This window comes from Aristolochia californica, unplaced genomic scaffold (genome assembly GCF_029961685.1).
Source record: "Aristolochia californica isolate CCGP_79_NKW_82.1479 unplaced genomic scaffold, dmAriCali1.0.hap1 SCAF_9, whole genome shotgun sequence".
In the NCBI taxonomy this organism is placed as follows: Eukaryota; Viridiplantae; Streptophyta; class Magnoliopsida; order Piperales; family Aristolochiaceae; genus Aristolochia; species Aristolochia californica.
Genome location: NW_027182290.1, coordinates 26,611,174 through 26,633,396, shown reverse-complemented (window position 1 = coordinate 26,633,396; position 22,223 = coordinate 26,611,174). Strand labels below are relative to the sequence as shown.

General features: G+C 39.7%; 2 pseudogenes; both read left to right on the top strand.

The window, feature by feature from the left end:
- The first annotated feature begins 16,655 nt into the window (after positions 1-16,655).
- Positions 16,656-18,134, top strand: LOC137940699 (beta-galactosidase 15-like; annotated as a pseudogene).
- A 2,291-nt stretch (positions 18,135-20,425) lies between these two features.
- LOC137940698 (beta-galactosidase 15-like) lies at positions 20,426-21,904 on the top strand (annotated as a pseudogene).
- The last annotated feature ends 319 nt before the right edge of the window (positions 21,905-22,223 follow it).

The window sequence follows — 22,223 nt, the reverse complement described above, 5'->3', positions numbered from 1 at the left end:
AGGAAACTCCTTGTCAAGCATAACGAGGAAAGAGAGGGAGAAGGGAGTTCTTTTCACAATTGCGTGATAAAAAATCATCATATAGTGTTGGATTCATCAGTACCTCACCGAGTTACTAGATCCATGGCTAGGGACCATAACAGTGAGCCACAAGCTTGCGTATCCTTCACTCTTTCATCTACCTATTCCTTGCATTTCATATAATCAAGCTCCTAAACATTCTCATTGTGCTATAAAAAGATGGATTCTTGGATCTCTCAAGGAGAAGGTACTCTCCAAGTAAAGGTTGTAATTTTTTGTTTTAAATTTGTGAAAGGTTCCTCTAGAACCTATTCAATCTAGATATGTTGAATTTAGGACCCCATTAATAATATCTCAAGCAAGGGGAGAGAAAAAAAAAGAGAGAAAGAAAGAAGAGCTCTTGGGTAGAGAGAAGGGAAGGAGGAAAAAAAGGGGAGAGAGAAAAAAAAAAAAGAGAAAGAAAGAAGAGCTCTTGGGTAGAGAGAAGGAAAGAAGGAGAAAAATAAAGAGACTTCAAGAGGGCGAGCTTTACACAAGAATAAGAGAAGAGGAGAGCTTGATTGAATGCTTCAACCAAGGCCCCCTATTTATACTATTTCCAATACATAATTAGGGAAACTCCTTAATCAATTAGGATTCCTACTTTCCCTTATAATACATCAATCTAAGGAAGATAAATCAATCATATAAATCAAGGAAGATCTTCAAATCCTTCCAACTCATGTTGGGAAAGATACAACTTGTGGTATTTTTTTGGGTCCCACTTGATCCTCAAATCTTCCAATAAATTCCAGCTCATTCCATCTCAAGTGATGACTCCTCTTGGCTGACGTCCTCATGGTGGGTCCCACCAGCTCGTGCAACCATGGTGGGTTCCATATTGTAACACTCCCCCTCAAGCTGGGGGTGAGAAAACATCGGAGATGCCCAGCTTGCTATAGAAGGTGGACAAAATTTAATGAGTGACTGGTTTGGTGAGAATGTCTGCAACCTGGTTCTGTGAAGATATATGCTTGAAAGATAAGATGGCCGTAGTGAATTTTTCTCGTATGAAGTGGTAGTCTACTTCAATAAACTTTGTTATCTCATGGAAGACTAGATTCGATGTGATGTGTATTGCGGCCTAATTATCGCAATTTAGGTCCGTAGGAGCTTCTTTGTAGAATCCCTGTTTAGTAAGAAGAGATATGATCCATAGGAATTTACTGACCGTGTGTGTCATGGCTCTGTATTCTACTTCTGCACTAGACCGTGCAACGACATTTTATTTTTTTCTTCTCCATGTAACCAAGTTCCCTTCAACCATCGTACAATATCCCAAAGTAGATTTTCTATCATCCGTGGATCCGGCCCAATCTGCATCTGAGAATCCTTCGATGTTGAAGTAACCATGATTTTTATAGAAAAACCCTCTTCTCGGTGTTCCTATCAGGTATCCTAATATCCTTTCTAGAGCTTGGAAATGACTGAGTTGTGGGTTGTGCATTTATTGACTTGCCACACTGACAGCATATGAAATATCTAGCCCCGTTATGTAGAGGCAAATAAGATTTTCCACCAATCTTTGATATTTTTCGATATCTACCTCTTCACTAGTACCTACACATAATTTTGCATTTGAGTCCATAGGATTTTTTGTTGGGCTGCATCCCATCATTCCGGTCTCCTCCAATAGGTCAAGGACATACTTCCTTTGAGATAATATAACTTCATGTCTGGATTGTAGTACTTCAATACCCAGAAAATATTTAGCAGCCCGAGATTCTTTGTCTTGAATTCAGTACATATCCTTTCTTTTGTTTTCTGAATGCCCTCGGGATCACTACTGGTTATAATAATATCATCAACATATACTTCCAGAATCACCTTACCCTTCGGTGTGTTTTTAATAATACGGAGTGATCTTCAGAGCATCTGTGAAATCCGGCCTGTGTGAGTGTTTGGCTAAAGTTTTCATACCATGCACGAAGAGACTGTTTTAGACCATAAAGAGACTTTTTTAGTCGACATACGGACTACCCCTTGTTATGAACTCAATAACATGTCGAGTCATGCAGAGGCATAGTGGTTAGTCATTTAGTATTAAGTTAAGTTTTTTTCTTTCAATTTATTTTTACTTTATTTTTATTTCACTTGAAGAGTTAATATGTCATAGGGGAATTATTGTAATATTTTATCTTGAACCTTCTTAGCGTGAACCGTACTTAAGGGTGAAATAAATGAGAAAGGGTAAGTTTTGATTTAGAGTAAACAAGGGTTTTGAGTTCTCCTAAACGAGCTCAGGGGTGTGCATTCTCCTTAATGAACCTAGGGTTTTCAAGCTTCCCTTCGGCTTGATTATTCTCTTCTCTTCTTCTTCCCTACTAATCACCGTGTGAGATCTAGGGTCGTAACTACTGGTATTAGATCAGGGTAATATGCGGGATACCAGCAAGGGTGAGTTAAGAGAGTTATTGATCAGAGGGCAGAATGCGCACGCAGAGGCACAAGCAAAAAATGAGTAAAGTTTTGTTCAAATCATGCAACAGTTGGATCAAATCCCAACTCTTAACCAGCAACTCGACAGACTCAAAAGGGAAAAATGCATGATGATATACGTCCGTCTTCCATTAAAATGTCTGAGGAAGGGGCCGCAATCAAGATGTATTTTCCCAAGACGGTAGAGAGAAATCTAGAGCAAAAGTCTCGAGCATGGAAATCCGAAATCGAGGACCTTGGAAATCCGAACTTGGAGTCTATTGTATTGTCAAACCAAGAGGAACTAGGAGGACTGTTTGTCGTTCAACCTCAAGGTTCTTCAAAACAGCCCCATTCTGGTTCTTCGGTCATCGACGAGCGCCAACCCTATTCTAATTTGTTATAATGTGGGACCCACCATGGTTTCATGAGCTAACCCACCATGAGGACGTGAGAAGCCAAGATGAGTCAACACACAAGCTAGCATGAGTTGGATGACGAGCTAGAATAAGTTGGAAGAATTGAAGATTTAGTGGGACCCACAAAGATACCACAAGCTGGCATCTTTGTCCATGAGCTGGAATATCTAATGGGACCCACAGGAATATAGCATGAGCTAGCCTTGTCAGCCTAGCCAACTCGGGAAGAAAGAATTGGGAAAGTTAGTTTTTGGGTAAGTTAGAATTTGGGTAAGTTAGAAATTGAGTAAGTTCTAAATTGAGTTGAATTATAGTTGGAAAGTGTACATATATTATATCACTCCTCCACTATAAATAGAGGAGCTTGTATTCAATAAAAATCAATCCAAAAGCAAGGATTTCACTTCTCTTTTCTCATTCACGTGCAGCTCCTCTCTTCTCCTCTCTTCTCTTTTCTTCTTTTTAGTTTTTTCTTCTTTTCCTCTCTCTACCCGAGAGCTCTTTTTCCCTCTTCTATTTTTCTCTTCTCTCTCCCCTTGCTTGTTTTATTATTCATGGGGTCCTAAACTCAACTTGGTATCAGAGCAACCAATTTAGGATCCCCATGTCAAAGGAATGCTGTAAGAAGATATGGTCATAGAAGGCTCTTAATGAAGCAAGATTGAAGCTCCTGAGATAAGTCTTTTTGTTTATGATATTTTTTACTTATGTTACTAGTTTTTGGATATTAAAAGGATGGTTTAGAGATATTTTTATTCATGTCTTAATCTCATGAAGTGGTGGAAATATTTTTCATCTCGGAATAGAAGAAGTCATCAAGACAGTTTTTTGTCGATTTGAAAATTTTGTTGATTGAGACCAGTTTAGTTTGAAAGTTTTTATAACTCTGTGGGAACGAGAATCCTAGATAAAGAAGAATGATATTGAGCCTTTTTTGAGTGATTATTTGGAAGAAAAATTCAGAAATATGATTATTGAGCCTTTATGCTAAAGTTCCTCCATTAGTTGTTTTGGTTAAAGACTGTACTTGGTTTTTAACTAGTTGATTGAAGATTTTTTTTTTTTTCCTATTATGGCTGAAGAATACATAGGTCACAAGAGTGATATACTCAAGATTACCATTGTACCCTTACGAGGGGTATCGAATTTTATGAGTTGGTCCACATCGGTTCGCCAATTTCTTATAACAAAAAACCTCCATGGTTATCTCACCACCCGTGGACCACCTATTGATGAAGATGATATTTTTTAAAAGTGGTTGAAGAATGATACTTTGGTGATTAGTTGGCTAATAAGCAGTATGGAAGAACATGTCTCCAATAATGTTATTTATCTTGATACGGCTAAACAAATTTCGGAGACATGTACTATGTTGTATTCTAGTTTCAATAATTTACACAGGCATATGATATTCTCCAAAGAATGTTTACCACTAAGCAAGGAGATAATATCCATGAATATTTGGCTCAATTTAGAGGGCTTCTTCAAGAATGGAAAATTTCCCAGCCTACATCCACGGATATCTCTGTCCAAAACAAACAAAAAGAAGCCTTAGTCACAGCCATATGTCTTGCCAACACCAAACCGTATCTTGAAGTTGCTAAGAGTCAACTTCTTAGCTCTTCCGCAATCCCCACAATTAATGATGTATGTGCCACATTACTTTTCCTTCTAGACACTTCTTCATCTACTCCTACAATACCATCCGCTATGTACTCCGAGCATAGGGGACCATCATTTGACCATGGCCGAGGTCGTGGTGCTATTTTGGAGGACTAGGAAGAGGTGGAAGGAATGGGTATGGGAGAGCAGATTGGAAAGAATGCACTGTGTGGGAAATCTGGCCACACTATGGAAATGTGCTATTCAAACAAAGAATGCATTAAGTGTGGGAAACCTGGCCACACTATTGATCCGTGCTTCTCAGACAAGAAATGCAACTTCTGCGAAAGATATGGCCACATTGCAAAGATATGCAATAAGAAGGCTAATCAAGCCTTATTAAGTGCTACAAAGGAGGAACTGACTACCACATCAATAGAACAGAAAACCCTTAATAGTGATGAGAATGAGCTATTTCAAAAAATGAAAACACTATTGGGTTCTATTCCAAGCTCATCCTCCACTGCTGCTACTACCACCTCTTCTGGTATGCTATCTATCTACCTCCTCTTCATCCTAGATAATTGACTCAGGGGCCTCCGAGCATCTCATAGGTAACAAAAATTTACTACACTCATTGTCTCCTTGTTTGTCACAAAAATTTGTTACCATAGCTGACGGTTCACAAACTAAAGTTCTAGGGAAAAGTTTCACTTCGATTACACCACCACTTCCACTCACTGATATTATTTTTATTCCTACCTTCCCTTTAAATCTTGTATCGGTTAGTCAGCTCACTAAACATTTTAATTTCTCTATCACCTTCTCACCCACTTCATGTGTTTTTGAGGACCTCATAACCAAGCAAGTGATTGGTGGAGGCCGTTAACAAGGGGGACTCTACTACCTAGATGTGCCAAAAATAAATACCATTTCCACAAGTGAAACTGACACTAGTTTATGGCACAATCGGTTGGGACATCCGTCTGCACAATCTCTTCATCATATCTTTCCTACCCTTAAAGCAAGGTCAAAGTTTCAATGTGAAGTCTGTCAAATGAGTAAACATCAAAGGTCCACATACTCACCTCGTTTAGAGGTTAAAAGTGCCACTCTATTTTCCTTAATTCATACTGATGTATGGGGACCCTTGAGTGTCCCAAATATTTCTCAAGTCAAGTATTTTATAACATTTATTAATAATTTTACTCGTACCACTTGGTTATTTGTATTTAAAGAACATTCTGAAATACCATTTATTTTTAAATTGTTTCATGCTATGGTACTCACTCAGTTTGGTAAAAAAATTCAAATACTTAGGTCGGATAATGCCAAGGAATACATCTCCAAAGACCTAGACTCTTTTTGTCAAGAAAATGGCATTATTCATCAAACATCATCTGCCTACACCCCTCAAAAAAATGGTGTAGCTGAACGGAAAAATCATCATATTCTTGAGGTAGCTCGCGGTTTACTATATGCCATGAAAGTTTCATACTTTTATTGGCCGCATGCTTTCTTATAAACCGATTACCATCTTTCGTTCTTGGTAACAAATTCCCTTACTCTCTATTATTACCTCATGATGATCCTTTTTCACTGCCATTGAAAGTATTTGGGTGTCAATGTTTTGTTCATGTTTCCTCCCCAACACATAGTAAACTTGATCCAAAAGCTATCAAGTGTATCTTTCTCGAATACTCTCGCACCCTAAACGGTTATGTTTGCTATAATCCCACTCTTCAGCATTTACTTGTGTCCCGGGATGTCACATTTTTTTTAAAAATCTCCATATTATTCTGACAATGCTCCTCCAGGTCTATCTTCAGTACCAGGTTTATCTCGGCTGGTAGTACCATGCTACAGAAATAACTCAACCCTAGAAACATTGGCTGACACCTCACCTACTGAGTTTACAGATCCCCCTGAGGTAAGTCCATCTTCTCTAGTTATTTTTGGCCCACAATATGATACTCGTCCTATTGCCCTCTGAAAAGAACCCCAATCGTGCACCATGCCCTCTACTTCTCATCCCATTACAAATTTTGTGTCTCATCACTGTCTCTCCCCAGTATTATGTCAATTTCTCTCAGCTATTTCCTTCATGTCTGTACCACAGTCTTATTAGGAGGCTCTCAAACATCTAGGGTGGAAGGCGGAAATGGATGAAGAAATGCAGACACTTTATGAAAATTAGACATGGGCTCTAGTCCCACTTCCATAAGAGAAGAAATTCATCGGTTGCAAATGGGTGTATACTGTGAAACACAATCTAGATGGGTCCGTGGCTTGGCTGAATGATCGCCTCGTTGATAAAGGTTATACACAATGTTATGGCATTGATTATGAGGAAACCTTCTCTCCAATGGAAAAAATGAACTCAGTACGTGTGTTATTATCTTTGGCAACTAACTCTTCCTGGAAGGTATATCAACTTGATGTCAAGAATGCCTTTCTGAATGGGGATATCATAGAGGAAATTTATATGCAGCAACCACCTGGGTATGTGGTTGAGGGGGAGTCCATATGTCAACTCAAAAAATCTTTTTATGGTCTGAAACAGTCTCCTCGTTCATCGTTTGAAAATTTTAGCCAAGCACTCATACGCGCCAGATTTCACAGATGCTCTGGAGATCACTCAATATTTATTAAAGACACACCGAAGGGCAAGGTGATTTTGGTAGTATATGTTGATGATGTCATTATAACCGCTAGTGATCCCGAGGGCATCCAGACAATAAAAGAAAGGATATGTGCTGAATTCAATACAAAGGATCTCGGACTACTCAAATATTTTCTGGGCATTGAAGTACTATAATCCAGGCATGGAATTATATTATCTCAAAGGAAGTATGCCCTTGACCTATTGGAGGAGACCAGAATGATGGGATGCAGACCAGTAGAAACTCCTATGGATGCAAATACAAAATTATGTGCTAGTACTGGAGAAGATGTAGATGTTAGAAATATCAAAGATTGGTGGGAAAACTTATTTACCTTTGCGGAACGAAGCCAGATATTTCTTGTGCAATCAATGTGGTAAGTAAATATATGCACACCACACAACTCAGTCATTAGCAAGCTCTAGAAAGGATATTGCGATATCTGAATGGAGCACTAGGAAGAGGGCTCCTCTATAAAAATCATGGCCACTTCCACATCAAAGGCTTCTCATATGCGGACTGGGCCGGATCCCCGAATGATAGAAAATCTACTTCAAGATATTGTACAATGGTTGGAGGGAACTTGGTTACATGAAGAAGCAAGAAACAAAATTTAGTTGCACGGTCCAATGCAGAAGCAGAATACAGAGCCATGGCACACACGGTCAGTGAACTTCTATGGATCAAATCTCTTCTTACTGAACTGGGATTCTACAACGAAGCTCTTACAACCATACATATCACATCCAATCCAGTCTTTCATGAGAGGAGAAAGCATATTGAAGTAGACTGCCACTTCATACAAGAAAATTTCCAATCTAGCATATTATCTCTCAAGTATATATCTACACAGAGCCAAGTTGCAGACATTCTCATCAAACTTGTCACTCAGAAAATTTTGCCCACCATCTACAGCAAGCTAGGCATTTATGATGTTTTCTCACCCTCAACTTGAGGGGGAGAGTTACAATGTGGTATCTACCATGGTTGCATGAGCTGGTGGGACCCACCATGAGGAGGTGAGAAGCCAAAATGAGTCAACACCCAAGCTGGCATGAGTTGTATGACGAGATGGAATAAGTTGGTAGAATTGAAGATTTAGTGGGACCCATAAAAATACCACGAGCTGGTATCTTTGTCCCATGAGCTAGAAGATCTAATAGGACCCACAGGAATATAGCATGAGCTGGCATCCTCAACCTAGCCAACTCGTGAAGAAGGAATTGGGAAAGTTAGTTTTTGGATAAGTTAGAATTTGGGTAAGTTAGAAATTGAGTAAGTTCTAAATTGAGTTGAATTAGTTGGAAAGTGTACATAAATTATATCACTCCTCCACTATAAATAGAGGAGCTTGTATTCAAGAAAAATGAATCCAAAAGTAAGAAGTTCTCTCCTCTTTTTCTCATTCACGTGCAGATCCTCTCTTCTCTTCTCTTATTTTCTCTTCTCTTCTCTTCTCTTCTCTTTAGTTTTTTCTTCTTCTCCTCTCTCTACCTGAGAGCTCTTTTTCCCTCTTCTCTTTTCTCTTCTCTCTCCCCTTGCTTGATTTATTATTCATAGGGTCCTAAACTCAACATAAATTTCAGCTACGACTTGCAGTTGTTCGCCATCATAAAAATGTGAGGCCACGATGTGCTGCTGTTCACTGTCGAAAAAAGGTCAGGTTGGCTTTGGCGGAAGAAGAGACTTTAGGACTCTCACTCTCAGTCTAGGCATCCCAGAGAGAAACCAACTTGAATGATTTTTGGGGTAAGTTTCTGAGACGAATTTCTCCAAATTTTCTCTTGTCCTTTTTCAAGTCCCTCTATGTTTTACGAAAACCCTCAACAATGGTGTTGGGGGTGTTCATTTGGACAGAGAAGCAGAAAGATTACTTGAATTTTGATGAAGTTTAGGCTTTAGTGTCTGAAATTCGAGATGAGGATTTTGTTTTGACAATTCCTATTTTTAATTCTAAGCTTAGGAGTTTGGGTATTCTGGGAATGTAGAGAAATTGCTATGGGTGATGTATTATTATATTGTTATTGATGAAAACATAATCAATTTCTGGGCGGAGACTGAATAGGTTATATTTGATGTAGTTTTACGTGGGCATATTGATTTATGTCTGATCCATGGCCATCAATTTCCAGTGGAGCAAAAGAACTAGTAAAAAAGATGATGAGAGCAGATCCTAGAGAATGATACTCTACAATTGAAGTTCTAAATCATCCATGGGTTCGTGAGGGTGGTGATGCACCTGACAAACCAATTGATAGTGCAGTTTCAAATGGAATGAAGCAATTTAGGGCAATGAATAAGCTTCAAAAAGTTGCCTTAAAGGTAATTGCTGAGAATCTTTCTGAGGAAGAAATCATGATCTTGAAAGAGATGTTCAAATCTATGGATACAGATAACAATGGAACAATCTCTTTTGAAGAATTGAAAAGTGGTCTGCCAAAATTGGTGACTAAGCTTTCAAAATCTGAAGTTAGGCAACTGATAGAAGTAGCTGATGTGGATGGTAATGGTACAGTTGATTATATTGAATTCATAACATCAATGATGCACCTGAATAGAGTGGAAAAAGAAGATCACTTGTATACTGCTTTTGAATATTTTGACAAGACATGAGTGAATCCAAGGAGGAGCCTGCTGGTTTTGCAGCACATGGGTTATGCAGAGATCCACCTAGTGTTGGGGGTGATGTAGCCTGCCAGATATATGTTGAAATGCTCAGAAGGATTCAGACAAGTGTTGGGTGCAGGTTTGAAATGGTGCCAATTGATATGGGAGGTGCAATTGAAATGTTGTCTGTTGTCAAAATAAATAATTTGGGTACTGCCAGTGGAACATTAGAGCCTACAGTCAATTTTTTTTTTCAGCACTACACACTATTCTAGCAGTATTAAGGGTCACTCTGTTCCAGTAGTATTGAAGGTCAATCTGCCCAATGTTCAGTTAACCAATCTCTTGCAGTGGGCTAATTTTATACTTAATGAAATGCCTACAAAAGAGGTCGAGTCCTGGAATTCTATAATAAGAAGTTATGTTGAAAAAGGGAATGTGATAATTTTTCAAAATTTACACAAAATACACCCAGGCCATTGGATGAACCTGTTTAGGGAGATGGCTAAGTTGGGTTGGGCAGGAGAGGTCAACCAAGTATTTTATAGCATGAACTGGAAAGTCCTACAAGCATGGAATGCTCTCCTTGAGCGTCACTGCAACTTGGGGGAATAGGCACTGGGTTTACAGCCGGATCAATTTACTATAGTGGCTGGATATGTGCCTCAAGGAAGTAGGGACTGGAAGGAGCTGGAAGAGACAACACATTTCAGTCCTCCATTCTGTGATACAATGATTTTTGTTGTTGACAACAATAACAAGGGAATTATACCTAGAATAGAAAAATTGGCATAGAGGAGTTTGAGTAGTACCGAGACTCATCTTGGGATGAACTTGGCAGCAGCTGCTAGAATGCCTTCATCCCCCTCCACTGACAATTCAATTACTAATAATACCAACTTGGGTTCTCTAGTTGAACAATGGCATGTTGGTGACACTGCATTGACTTCACTTATGGATGTTATTGAATTTATGGAAAAGAAAAAAATACTTCATTGACTTCATAAACTTATTATAATCAGAGTACATGAACATCTATTTATAATAGAGGAAGGTAGAAGAGTCCAATTACAATAAAACTATCTTTGTCTAAATTACACCCAAACCCTAACACTTAAAGATAAGTCCTAGCATAATTAAATAACTCAATATAGATAAAAGACAAATATAAATCAAACTAGAACTCTTCTAAATATGCCTTTGTGAGTCCTTGATATTCCAACTTATGTGATTAGGATGTCAGCTCATGCTAATCATGGTGGGTCCTACTTCTTATTGGCTTGGGCCCATCTTGTGGCCCTCTTTAGTCGTGTGGCCCATCTTATAATACTCTTAGATATGTTGGCATTCCTTGGTCGTGTGGGCTTGGGCCCTATCTTTCAACACTCCCCCTCAAGCTGGGGGTTAGAGAACATCAATAACTCCCAATTTGTTGCAAATGATGTATAGAATCTTTTTGTATAAAATGGCAGTCCTCCAACCTTCCAACACTCCCCCTCATGTTGGTGCTCTCTTCCATGAGACCCGGCTGAACAATTCAAAGGGGTATAACATACATGTAATAATAAGTTCCTCCGTCATGGTGTCCCAACCATTGACATTTGATATTTTTTACAGGGTATTAAGTTCCTCCGTAATGGAATTCCAACCATTGACACTTGATATTTTTGACAGGATATTAAGTTCCTCTATGATGGAATCCCAACCATTGACACTTGATATTTTTTACGAGGTATTTAGTTCCTCCATCATGGAATCCCAACCATTGACATTTTTTATATTTTTGATGGGGACAAATAAATAATGGTATGAGGAAAGATACTGAGACCACCTTTTCTTCAATAATAATGTCTCGTCCAAAGGGACATAATAGCAACAACTGTAATGTAACACGACCATCTTCCAACACATATAACATGAACCAAAATAATAATCCTTGTTGAAGGACCCATGAAATAATCATAATCCGATATAAATATTTTTTCTTAGATTCATAAGCTTCATCTTTTGTGCTCCCCCTTTCTTGAATATTTTGGTCACATAAAACTTATCCACAACATATGGAATAAAATACTTCTTCGTTGTACTTCTTCTACTTCTCCCCCTCAAGCTGGGAGGTAAAAGCAGTGATCCCAGCTTGAACCAAATATCATAGATGTAGTCATAAGCCCAAAAAATAGAGATACATAGATAAGCCCTCAAACCAGGGAGAAGTGAGATATTTTCCTGATATATCAACTCAAAAAGTAATGCAAAACAATGGGCTTAAATTTGAATTTTTCAATACAACTGCATACCAACATGACCTTTGATTCTTCCAATGCGAATATATCTTTAAATATAGATCAAATTGACATAAAATTTTCTTCATCTGAAACTATAATTAAATAGATTTCCTCCAAGTATAAATTCTCTTCATAAAATATAATTTTTAGAAGATAAATAATTTGATATATTTATGTCTCTATCATATTGCCGAACTAAGTATTGTTTCTCCCTTTTTTCCAAAATGACCATTGACTCTTCCAAGACCAATGTCTCCTTATAAAAAAATCATACCGAGAATTGGTTGAATAGGTAATAAAATAGACTTACATATATTTCTTTTGATATATAATTCTCCATATAAATCCTCTTTTTTTATAGTATAAAATACCTCAGAAGTTGAAGTTTTTTGCTGTTGCTCGAACCTCTTTTGCAATCTAACCTTTGCTGATTCAAATATAGATTTCTCTTTGTAAATAACTTAGATAAAAAATTGGTTGACTAGGTAAAAGAATAGAATTAAAGATATTTCTTTGGATATATATTTATTCATATAAATTCTAGTTCTTGATAGCATAAAATACCTTGGAATCAGAAGCTTGTTGTTGTTGCTCGAACCTTTTTGCAAACTAACTTTTGCTCATTCAAATATTGATATCTCTGTAGATAACTTCAATTGGAAAAAATAATTTGAAATTAGACTCAAATATATTTCCGTAAATATATAATTTGAAATATTAAAATCTAATTATAGTGGTAAAAAAAGTAAAGCAAACTATGGGTGCAGGCACAAAAAAAAAACTACGAACCTAGACTTAGTGTTTAGGGTTTAGAGAAAAGGATCTTATTATCTCTATGGGTTGACCTAGTCAACTCACAAAACCCGCTCTGTACCATGTTGAATTTATGAAAAAGAAAAAAATACTTCATTGACTTCATAAACATTTATAATCAAAGTACATGAACCTCTATTTATAATAGAGGAAGGTAGTAGAATCCAATTACAATAAAACTACCTTTGTGCCAATTACACCCAAACTCTAACACTTAAAGATAAGTCCTATCATAATTAAATAACTCAATATAGATAAAAGACAAATATACCTCAAACTAGAACTCTTCTAGGACGTGACTATAAGATAAAGATGCTTTTGTGAGTCCTTCTTGATCTTCCAACTTATGTGATAAGCATGCCAACTCGTGGTAATCATGGTGGGTCCTACTTCTTATGGGTTTGGGCCAATATTGTGGCATTCTTTGGTCGTGTGGCTCATCTTATAATACTCTTAGATATGTGGGCTTTTCTTGTTCGTGTGGGTTTGGACCCTATCTTTCAATAGATGTGGAGAGGAGACACGGTAAGTTCCAGGCTGTTATCAAGAAGGCCATAGCAGCTAATTTCCTGTTTTGCATTATTCATAACCAGCCAATTGCCAATTTTGAGTTGGTTATGCAATGGAAGATTGTAAAGTTGATTTATCATGCCATCTTCTCTAATCTATATGCATCAAGGTATTCATGGGATAATAGCTCACTGGTTAGGAAATTCCTGAGAGAATATGGGTTAGAGAAGCCACCAGGCTATATGATAGGAATCCTGAAAATTGAGATGGACGATAGAGCTATAATTTGGAGAGTTACTGGTACCATTAATTCTGCTCATGGGTATGACAAATTGGTAGAGAGGATTGAACAAATTTCTTCTAGTGTTGTTGTCATAGAGAGAGTGGTGAGGTTGAGTGCTCGAATTACTTCTAATTTTCATAGTGATGCAATTTCTGGATTTGAGGAACAATTGAATATTTTGGAGTTGTACGATATTGTCCTTTTGACTGTTGTCTACAAACCAGTGCTGAAAATTGAGAGAGTTAGTGCTGCTGAGTCTTCTCAATCCCTTGGGGAGAGTAATAGAACACACAATTTTGGTCCTGATGCTGCTTCTACAATGCTGGCCGAGTTGGTAAATCCTATGCAAGATATCAATAGATTGCAGGACCTTGATTCTGTCATTGAAACTTCACTACAGGAAAATGGTGTTGGCCCTAAGAAGCCACATGCAGCCTCAAAAAAGGTGGTTGCCAGGCTTTCAATCATCATAGTCACACATGACATCTTAGTGAAGCTAGAGAGAGAGACAAAATGTGTAGTTTGCAGAGAGCACTTGGTTATAGATGACAAGATGAGGGAGTTGACTTGCAAGCATTTATTTCACCCAAATTGCCTCAAGCCATGGCTGGATGAGCATAATTCGTGCACGATCTGAAAGCATGCACTACAAACATATGACCATGCATATAAAAGTTGGAAAGCGCGTGAAAAGGAGGTTGACAACGACAGGACAGAAGCAGCAAATAGACTCCAAGGTGGAGAATATATGTTGAATACTATTGGTGCTACTACCATAGTACAAAAAAAATGGTGGAACATTCTGCAAACGGGGGAAACCAATGGAGGTTTTCGGATACCACAATCTCTCCGTCCGGAGTGTTACCTAGCAATGATTACACGGCTTGGATCGTCTAGGGAGTTGATGCGGATGCCACAGATGCTACTTGGGGAGATGTGGCGACATTTCGGCATGCATCCCTACCTTCGAGCTTAGGACAAGCTCTTTCTCCAGGAGGGGTGCAATGTTATGAACTCAATAACATGCCGAGTCATGCAAAGGCGCAGTGGCTGAATCATTTAGTATTAAGTTATTGTTTTTCTTTCAATTTATTTTTACTTTATTTTTATTTCACTTGAAGAGTTAATATGCCACAAGGGCATTATTGTAATATTTTATCTTGAACCTTGTTAGCGTGAACCCTACTTAATTGGTGAAAGAAATGAGAAAGGGTAAGTCTTGATTTAGTAAACAAGGGTTTTTATTTCTCCTAAATGAGCTCGAGGGTGTGTGTTCTCCTTAATGAACCTAGGGTTTTCAAGCTTCACTTCGGCTTGATTCTTCCCTTCTCTTCTTCTTCCCTATGAATCACCGTGTGAGATTTGGGATAGTAACACTATTATGCACGCAATAAAATTATTATTTTAGTTGTTTTTCTTGAATTTACTTTATTTTATTTCAGTTTTAGGTCACAGGGGTATTTTTGGAATTATTTATTCATAGGATATTTTTGGAATATTTTATTCATAGGGATATTTTTGTAATATTTTATTAAAACCTAAAAGGGTGAACCCTATTCAAGGGGTAAGAGTAATGAGAAAAAGAGGATTGAAGTATTAAAAATTAGGTTAAATCTAGCATAAAGAGGCTTAGAGTTCTCCTCAACGAGCTCTAGGGTTTTCAAGCTTCCCTTAGGCTTGATCTTTCGATCTTCGTCTCCCCCATGTCTTCCTACTATCCCTACAGTAATGCCTGGAAGACCCGTAACCCGTGGCAGACCCCAGATCCTCCCAAAGAATCCTTGTGTCAGATCCAAGACCGTAACAACTGGTATCAGAGCGGGAACACAATGGGTTATTCTTTATCCCAAAAAGAAATTATTATTCTGGACGAGGTACGCGATACAATGGAAAAATTATGCAAAGAACTGGGAGAAATTCGAGCATGGTATGAATATTCCATTGAACGTTAGGCAAGGGACCACGTGCTCCCGCAGAAAAGGTCATACGACCTGAAATCTCCGAGCAAGGTGTACGCACACAAGGGAAAGCAGCAGAAGTTGTCTCATCAGAAAAATTAAAAATTTTGTTATGTTTACCGGTCGAAGTCCCTGAGGAAAATTTGGGGAAATCGACGACAGAGGGGAATGCTGCCAAAATCCCATCGGTAAGTGTTGATTTGGGTTCGACCTCAAAAAATCGCTCCTCCCAGCCAGCAGAATGTCTTCCAAAACAGCAGACGAAAAAATCCCACTCTGACTCTGTCTCACCGAATCAGTTCATTCATCCCTCCACTATCTCAGAAAATATACAAGCAGCGAAGCCACAAAGCGCTGCTACTTATCACCGGAAACAGAGGAAGAGGCGTCTTCGGAAACATGTCCGGTGGGATGTGACTTCCAGCCACAACCTCCCACTAGCAATCGACTTCTCGGCAGACCAAAGCATACCCAAGTTCCAAATTTAGGGGGGTAAGTGTCTCGAAAAAAAAATTTTGAGGGGCTTTGCTTTTCTGTGGATGAGCACAGTACTTGTGCGAATGTGAGTTGTCCAATTGACGTTGTGGGGTTTAAATTTTTGGATCCCGTGTATGCTGTTCGACCATGAAATTTTTGTTGGAGGTTGTTTTCTTTCTATATGGCTGAGACCAGCAGCCATGCGCCTTTTTTCAATTTCTGTTGCAAGTAGGGATGCAAGACCTATTTCATATTCTTTGTTGAAGGGAGATAGAATTCTTTTGGGTAGTCAATTTGACAACGGGGTGCTGGCATTTTGTTTGTGGAGGAATTATATCCATTTTGCTGGGACGAATTATTTAGTTGTGGATATACACCACATCAAAGTGGCAATTTTTGGTCATTGTTCCAACAGTAACAGACCCTTTAAAAATATTGTGTTAATTTTTTTGGATGAATTGTATGATGCTCGTCCACTGTTAGTCAAAATTATTCAACCAGTGCCTGTTGGTGATAAACTTTTGTTGGGTATCCAGAGCAGGGTTGAGATAATTCTGTGAATGAATTGTTTTTCTATTGATGGGACCAGCAGTAGTGAGTTTGTTCTTGATCTCCTTGACAATGTTGGGCTTAATTCTTGGATGCATCAAATGCCTGGTATGGTGCTTAGAACAGACAATGAGATGTTCAAGAACAACATGCAAAACTTCACCACTTTGATAGTGAACATGGTGAAGTAGGAACAGTTGTTCGTTTCACAAGGAGGTCCCATCATTCTCGCTCAGATTGAGAATGAATACAGAAATGTTCAGACATACTACGGAGAAACTGGGAAGAAGTATCTTCAGTGGTGTGCATCCAGGGCTAACTCCTTCGATATAGGCATCCCATGGATTATGTGCCAGCAAGCAGATGCTGGTGTTCCAATGATCAACACTTGCAATGGATGGAATTGTGACAACTTCACTCTGAAGATGTGGACTGAGAAGTTGACTGGCTGGTTCAAGGCTTGGGGAGAGCATGACCCACACAGGAGGGCGGCAGATGTGGCCTTCGTTGTGGTAAGGTTCTTCTAGACTGGTGGGGTCTTCCAAAACTATTACATGTACCATGGTGGCACAAACTTTGGGCGAACAGCAGGAGGTCCATATATCTCCACATCCTATGACTATGGTGCACCCCTTGATGAATACGGTCACTTGAATCAGCCTATATGGGGTCACTTGAAGCAACTTCATGCAGTCATTCCGTCCAGGGAGAGAGTTCTCACTCACGGTGATAATGTAACCACTGACATGGGCAATGGAGTTGCTGCCATTGTGTCCATTGAAGAAGGTTCTTTTGTGGCTTTCTTGTGCAAGGTGAACACCACAACTGATGCCACCATCACTTTCCATGGAAACCAATACTTGGTACCTGCATGGTCTGTTAGCATTTTGCCCGATTGCTCCGTAGAAGTATACAACACAGCAAAGGTAAGCACTCCAACTTCAGTAAAGGTCAAGCAGCCTAACATGGCAACGGATCAGCCTGAGCAATTGAGGTGGGTGTGGAGACCTGAACGTCTAGCTAAGGTTCTTAAAGGCTGGGCTGGCCATGATTCTTTCAAGACCTCTCGTCTCATTGACCAAATCACAGTCACCGAAGATGTCAGTGACTATTTGTGGTACATGACTCCTGTGCGGATTGATAAGAGCAATCCAATCTTCAACAACGAAGTGACACTGAGGGTGACCTCCAGTGGACATGTCTTGCATGCATTCTTCAATGGAAAAATTGTTGGTTCTCAGTATGGACTTGCGTATGGCAAATACGACTTTGTTTTCAAGGCCCCAAATGTTAGTGCTGGGAATGGCATGTCGGGAGGTGAGCTTGGAAGAATTTCTGCACGGGCAAGTAAGGAGAAATGTCTAAAGGGTTCGTTTGAAAATGTTGTTGCAACTCCCATGGAAGTTTCTCCAACAATATCTGCAAAGAAGAGTAAGAGGGAAGCAGAGGCAGCACTTGAGAAACAGGTTACTGCCAAAAAGCATAAATGAGAAGTAGAGGCTGCAATTCAGGTGCAGAAGGGTAGCCAGAAAGGAAAACCTGTTTTTGAAGTTGTGCCTAAAACGAAGCAAGAGACAAGTAGATTAGAGGATAGTTCGTCTGAATCAGAAGAAGAGGAGGTTGTTGCTAAAGTTGTTGTTCTTTCAAAAATGGATCTGCTGGAAACTTGAAGAACACAAAACCAGTTAGCAGCTCTGAATCTGAGAGTGATTCTGGTGATGATGAAGTCCTGCATCTAAGATTAGTAAGCCAGCAGCTAAGTCTACCGGGTCTGTTACTGTTGCCTGGTGCAGCAACTGAAGGGGGTCAGTGCTGCTGAGTCTACTCCTTCCTAGGGGGCTGGTCATGATGTTGTTGCTACAATGCTGGCAATGGGTAGGAAGTGCAACTTTGCCAATGGGGGCGGAGGCCACCGTGAGGGGCTCTTTCACACTAGTCTAGGACTGAGGGAGAGCAGCGTTGCTGTTGGGCGAGATGTAGCGACATTTGGCACGCTTTCCTACAATTAAAAAAAAATCTTTCTCTAGGTGGATGCTCAAGTTTTTTTGCCATCCAGAGGGCAATCATAGCGATCGCGGATGCTACTTGGGCACAAGTGGAGACTTTGGCATTTAGACCCTTCTTCTGATCTTGAGACCAAGCTCGTTCTTCCAGGGGGGTGTAATGTTATGCATGCAATAACATTATTATTTTAGTTTTTTTCTTGAATTTACTTTATTTTATTTCAGTTTTAGGTCACAGGGGTATTTTTGGAATTATTTATTCATAGGGATATTTTTGGAATATTTTATTCATAGGGATATTTTTGTAATATTTTATTAAACCCTAAAAGGGTGAACCCTATTTAAGGGGTAAGAGTAAAAAGAAAAAGAGGATTGAAGTATTAAAAATTAGGTTAAATCTAGCGTAAAGAGGCTTAGAGTTCTCCTAAACGAGCTCTAGGGTTTTCAAGCTTCCCTTAGGCTTGATCTTTCAATCTTTGTCTCCCCCATGTCTTCCTACTATTCCTACAGTAATGCCTGGAAGATCGTAACCCATGGCAGACCCCAGATCCTCCCAAAGAATCCTTGTGTCAGATCCAAGACCGTAACAACTGGTATCAGAGCGGGAACACAATGGGTTATTCTTTATCCCAAAAAGAAATTATTATTCTGGACGAGGTACGCGATACAATGGAAAAATTATGCAAAGAACTGGGAGAAATTCGAGCATGGTATGAATATTCCATTGAACGTTAGGCAAGGGACCACGTGCTCCCGCAGAAAAGGTCATACGACCTGAAATCTCCGAGCAAGGTGTACGCACACAAGGGAAAGCAGCAGAAGTTGTCTCATCAGAAAAATTAAAAATTTTGTTATGTTTACCGGTCGAAGTCCCTGAGGAAAATTTGGGGAAATCGACGACAGAGGGGAATGCTGCCAAAATCCCATCGGTAAGTGTTGATTTGGGTTCGACCTCAAAAAATCGCTCCTCCCAGCCAGCAGAATGTCTTCCAAAACAGCAGACGAAAAAATCCCACTCTGACTCTGTCTCACCGAATCAGTTCATTCATCCCTCCACTATCTCAGAAAATATACAAGCAGCGAAGCCACAAAGCGCTGCTACTTATCACCGGAAACAGAGGAAGAGGCGTCTTCGGAAACATGTCCGGTGGGATGTGACTTCCAGCCACAACCTCCCACTAGCAATCGACTTCTCGGCAGACCAAAGCATACCCAAGTTCCAAATTTAGGGGGGTAAGTGTCTCGAAAAAAAAATTTTGAGGGGCTTTGCTTTTCTGTGGATGAGCACAGTACTTGTGCGAATGTGAGTTGTCCAATTGACGTTGTGGGGTTTAAATTTTTGGATCCCGTGTATGCTGTTCGACCATGAAATTTTTGTTGGAGGTTGTTTTCTTTCTATATGGCTGAGACCAGCAGCCATGCGCCTTTTTTCAATTTCTGTTGCAAGTAGGGATGCAAGACCTATTTCATATTCTTTGTTGAAGGGAGATAGAATTCTTTTGGGTAGTCAATTTGACAACGGGGTGCTGGCATTTTGTTTGTGGAGGAATTATATCCATTTTGCTGGGACGAATTATTTAGTTGTGGATATACACCACATCAAAGTGGCAATTTTTGGTCATTGTTCCAACAGTAACAGACCCTTTAAAAATATTGTGTTAATTTTTTTGGATGAATTGTATGATGCTCGTCCACTGTTAGTCAAAATTATTCAACCAGTGCCTGTTGGTGATAAACTTTTGTTGGGTATCCAGAGCAGGGTTGAGATAATTCTGTGAATGAATTGTTTTTCTATTGATGGGACCAGCAGTAGTGAGTTTGTTCTTGATCTCCTTGACAATGTTGGGCTTAATTCTTGGATGCATCAAATGCCTGGTATGGTGCTTAGAACAGACAATGAGATGTTCAAGAACAACATGCAAAACTTCACCACTTTGATAGTGAACATGGTGAAGTAGGAACAGTTGTTCGTTTCACAAGGAGGTCCCATCATTCTCGCTCAGATTGAGAATGAATACAGAAATGTTCAGACATACTACGGAGAAACTGGGAAGAAGTATCTTCAGTGGTGTGCATCCAGGGCTAACTCCTTCGATATAGGCATCCCATGGATTATGTGCCAGCAAGCAGATGCTGGTGTTCCAATGATCAACACTTGCAATGGATGGAATTGTGACAACTTCACTCTGAAGATGTGGACTGAGAAGTTGACTGGCTGGTTCAAGGCTTGGGGAGAGCATGACCCACACAGGAGGGCGGCAGATGTGGCCTTCGTTGTGGTAAGGTTCTTCTAGACTGGTGGGGTCTTCCAAAACTATTACATGTACCATGGTGGCACAAACTTTGGGCGAACAGCAGGAGGTCCATATATCTCCACATCCTATGACTATGGTGCACCCCTTGATGAATACGGTCACTTGAATCAGCCTATATGGGGTCACTTGAAGCAACTTCATGCAGTCATTCCGTCCAGGGAGAGAGTTCTCACTCACGGTGATAATGTAACCACTGACATGGGCAATGGAGTTGCTGCCATTGTGTCCATTGAAGAAGGTTCTTTTGTGGCTTTCTTGTGCAAGGTGAACACCACAACTGATGCCACCATCACTTTCCATGGAAACCAATACTTGGTACCTGCATGGTCTGTTAGCATTTTGCCCGATTGCTCCGTAGAAGTATACAACACAGCAAAGGTAAGCACTCCAACTTCAGTAAAGGTCAAGCAGCCTAACATGGCAACGGATCAGCCTGAGCAATTGAGGTGGGTGTGGAGACCTGAACGTCTAGCTAAGGTTCTTAAAGGCTGGGCTGGCCATGATTCTTTCAAGACCTCTCGTCTCATTGACCAAATCACAGTCACCGAAGATGTCAGTGACTATTTGTGGTACATGACTCCTGTGCGGATTGATAAGAGCAATCCAATCTTCAACAACGAAGTGACACTGAGGGTGACCTCCAGTGGACATGTCTTGCATGCATTCTTCAATGGAAAAATTGTTGGTTCTCAGTATGGACTTGCGTATGGCAAATACGACTTTGTTTTCAAGGCCCCAAATGTTAGTGCTGGGAATGGCATGTCGGGAGGTGAGCTTGGAAGAATTTCTGCACGGGCAAGTAAGGAGAAATGTCTAAAGGGTTCGTTTGAAAATGTTGTTGCAACTCCCATGGAAGTTTCTCCAACAATATCTGCAAAGAAGAGTAAGAGGGAAGCAGAGGCAGCACTTGAGAAACAGGTTACTGCCAAAAAGCATAAATGAGAAGTAGAGGCTGCAATTCAGGTGCAGAAGGGTAGCCAGAAAGGAAAACCTGTTTTTGAAGTTGTGCCTAAAACGAAGCAAGAGACAAGTAGATTAGAGGATAGTTCGTCTGAATCAGAAGAAGAGGAGGTTGTTGCTAAAGTTGTTGTTCTTTCAAAAATGGATCTGCTGGAAACTTGAAGAACACAAAACCAGTTAGCAGCTCTGAATCTGAGAGTGATTCTGGTGATGATGAAGTCCTGCATCTAAGATTAGTAAGCCAGCAGCTAAGTCTACCGGGTCTGTTACTGTTGCCTGGTGCAGCAACTGAAGGGGGTCA